The 3,742-nt window shown below is 44.9% G+C and overlaps 1 pseudogene; it reads right to left on the minus strand.

Moving 5' to 3' along the window:
- Positions 1–1,248: 1,248 nt before the first annotated feature.
- Positions 1,249–3,456, minus strand: LOC114459134 (protein NLRC3-like; annotated as a pseudogene).
- Positions 3,457–3,742: the final 286 nt, after the last annotated feature.

Consider the following 3,742-nt stretch of genomic DNA (forward strand, 5'->3'; position numbering starts at 1 on the left):
CAAAAATAAGTGAATATTTATGATTTTAAGAAAATTGTTCTAAACATTACAACCTAAAAAAAGACAATATTGCTTGTTTTTAGTCTAAAACTACTAATTTCAAGATTGCTGTGGGTCATATGGGGCTAGTATTATTTTCTTATTTTTGAAAATCTTACCAAGTAAAATTTTCTTGTTCTGTTGGCAGATAATTTTGCTTATTTTAAGTGTAATTTTTCTTATTTTAGCATATTTTTTTAAGTGGACTTTTTGCAGTTTACAGGTTTACAGCTGCTACACATGATGGATTTTCTTTGTTCCTTTTTCAGAGCACATGAGATCTTAATTTTTGTTAGAACATTAAGAAAATTTCAACCAAAAACTTAAAGTGTAACTGGAAAAAAAATCCCCTACCCTACCTTTAATTGATTGATTATTTGAAAAATTGGTATTAATTTATACAATTGCAATGTTTTAATTTTAGTGGTTAGTAACAGTTAGAGCTGGAAATGCAATCATTTATTTCAGTTTTCAGCCAGTAATTTACATTTTGCTTCATCCCTAATTTTCTGACTTGATAACTTGTTTCATAGAAAATATTAAAATATAATTTCATAAGATATATTTTTATTTCTGTATGAACACAATCCTCACTGATTGGTTCCACCTCCTCTGATCTTCTCTCTCATTCCTTCATCAGCTCCTCATAGTTCTCCATCAGCCTCTCCTCACTCCTCACTACCTTCTTATCTCTGTCCTTCATCCCTCTAACCTGTCCCAGTCCTCCTCCTTTGGTGTCCCACCTCTCACACCTTTATCACATTCCTCTGATACAGCTCTCTGTCACACATGTGATGGGGATTGATGTGAACATGTGATGAGCTGCTGTGATGTGTCTCACCTCAGAGTGTTCAGTATCTGAGAGAGCAGCTTCACTGCTGAGTCTCCTGGATGGTTGTAGCTCAGGTCCAGGTCTCTCACACTGGAGGAGTTGGAGCTCAAAGCTGCTGCCAGAGAAGCCCCGCCCACCTCTGTGATGACACAACCTGACAGACTGGATTCAGAAAAACATCCACAACTCAGGAAACAAGTGAGGAGACGAGGAACAGGACAATGTTGATGGAACATGTGATCCACTGACCTGAGAGAGTCCAGTTTACAGTGAGGACTCTTCAGTCCTTCACACAGCAGCTTCACTCCTGAATCCTGCAGATCATTGTTACTCAGGTCCAGATGTTTCACACTGGAGGACTGAGAGCTGAGGACTGAGGACAGAGCTGCACAGCTTCTCTCTGAGAGACCACAGGAACTCAACCTGATGAAGAATCAGATAAACCTTACAGATGTTTGTCTGTGACAGAATTAAAGACATGTTCTTCTAAAGTCACATACTCAACATTCTTGGAGGCTTTGACCACTGGGAGCAGCTTCAGAAAAGCTTCCTCTGAAGGCGAGAATCTCTTCAGGTCAAAGACATCCAGATGTTCTTGTGATGACAGTAAGATGAAGACCAGAGCTGACCACTGAGCAGGAGACAGTTTCTCTCTGGAGAGACGTCCTGATCTCATGGACTGTTGGATCTGCTCCAGCAGAGAGCGATCATTCATTTCATTCAGACAGTGGAACAGGTTGATGCTTCTCTCTGTGGACAAACTCTCACTCAGCTTCTCCTTGATGTATTTAACTGTTCTCTGATTGGTCTGTGAGTCACTTCCTGTTTGTGTCAGCAGGCCTTTTAGGAGCCTCTGATTGGTTGGCAGTGAAAGACCCAGCAGGAAGCGGAGGAACAAGTCCAAGTGTCCGTTTGGACTCCGTAAGGCCTCGTCCACAGCACTCTGATGGAGAAGGTTAAAGTCACGCTGACCTCCACTCTGGAAAAAGTATAGAATTTTAGGGAAAAGAAATACCCATAAGTTATTCTTCTGTGGTTGTTGTTCCAGCAGGTTGACTTTAGAGCTGATGAAGGTCTGATGGACATGAAGAGCAGCCAGAAACTCCTGAAGGCTCAGGTGGATGAAGGTGAACACCTTGTCCTGGTACAGGCTGCTCTCCTCTCTGAAGACCTGTGTGAACACTCCTGAGCACACTGAGGCTGCTTTGAGGTCCATGCCACACTCTGTCAGGTCACTCTCATAGAAGATCATCTTTCCTTTCTGCAGCTGCTCAAAAGCCAGTTTTCCCAGAGACTCCATCATCTCCCTGTTCTGTGGACTCCAGTGTGGATCTGTGACAGCTCCTCCATCAAACTTCACTGACTTGACTTTGTTCTGAAGGACCACATAGTGGATGTAGATCTGAGTCAGAGTCCTGGGCAGCTCTCCCTCCTCTCTGCTCTTCAACATGTCCTCCAGAACTGTAGCAGTGATCCAGCAGAAGAGCGGGATGTGGCACATGATGTGGAGGCTACGACACGTCCTAATGTGGGACATGATCCTGCTGACTTGCACCTTATCTGTGGACCTCCTCCTGAAGTACTCCTCCTTCTGAGGGTCAGTGAACCCTCTGACCTCTGTCACCATGTCCACACACTCAGAAGGGATCTGATTGGCTGCTGCAGGCCGTGTGGTTATCCAGAGGCGGGCTGATGGAAGCAGTTCTCCTCTGATGAGGTTTATCAGCAGAACCTCCACTGAGGTGGACTCTGAGACATCAGTCAGGGTCTGAGTGCTGAGGAAGTCCAGAGGGAGCCGACACTCATCCAGACCATCCAAGATGAACAAAACCAAAAAGTCCTGGAAGCTGCAGATTCCTGCTTCTTTGTTTCCAGAGAAGAAGTGATCAACAAGTCCCACCAAGCTGAAACTCCTCCCCCTTAGCACGTCAGCTCTCTGAAGGTCAGGGGGAATGTGTAGTGGACCTCCTGCTGGGCTTTGTCTTCAGCCCAGTCCACAGTGAACTTGTGTGTTAAGAGTGTTTTCCCAATGCCAGCCACGCCCTTTGTCATCACTGTCCTGATTGGTTGAGGTCTTCCAGGAGGTGCTTTAAAGAGCTCTTCTAGTGTGATGGCTCTTTCTGCTGTGTCTGATCTCCTGGATGTTGTTTCTATCTGTATGACCTCGTGTTCCTGGTTGACCTCTCCACACCCTCCCTCTGTGATGTAGAGCTCTGTGAAGATCTCCTTCAGGAGGGTTGGACTTCCTGCTTTAGCCACGCCCTCAGACACACACTGGAATTTCTTCTTCAGCTTGGACTTCAGCTCACGTTGGTATCGATGAGCCTTTGTTCCTGAATGAAGACAAACTTAATGTTAGAGTGGAGAAGTCAGAGCAGGTTTGAATATTGGAGATCAAAGTGTGTGATGTTCTCAGTCCGGATGGTTCCTCAGATTAAATGTGACTGATTGAATCATGCTTTGAAAAAGAAAAGCCAGCTTTGTGTCCTTCATGTGATGTTCCTCACAGTGAAGATGTTCACATACTCTTACTGCTCTGCAGATGCTCAGCCAGCTCCTCCTGCTTCATCCTCTTCAGGAAATACAGTGTGATGTTCAGAAAGGCCTCCCTGCTCCTCCTCTGCTCCTCATCTTCACCCTCCATCTGACTCTCTGAGCACTCTGGATCATCTCCATCTACAATCTTCTGCATGTGTTTGAGTTCAGCCTTAACAAAGCTGATGATGTTGTCCTCCAGCAGCTGGAACACAAACACATTAAAGGTGATGAGTGAAGGCCTGCTCCAATCATCTGTGTGTGTGTGTGTGTGTGTGTGTGTGTGTGTGTGTGTGTGTGTGTGTGTGTGTGTGTGTGTGTGTGTGTGTGTGTTTG

This window comes from Gouania willdenowi, unplaced genomic scaffold, assembly GCF_900634775.1.
Source record: "Gouania willdenowi unplaced genomic scaffold, fGouWil2.1 scaffold_269_arrow_ctg1, whole genome shotgun sequence".
In the NCBI taxonomy this organism is placed as follows: domain Eukaryota; kingdom Metazoa; phylum Chordata; class Actinopteri; order Blenniiformes; family Gobiesocidae; genus Gouania; species Gouania willdenowi.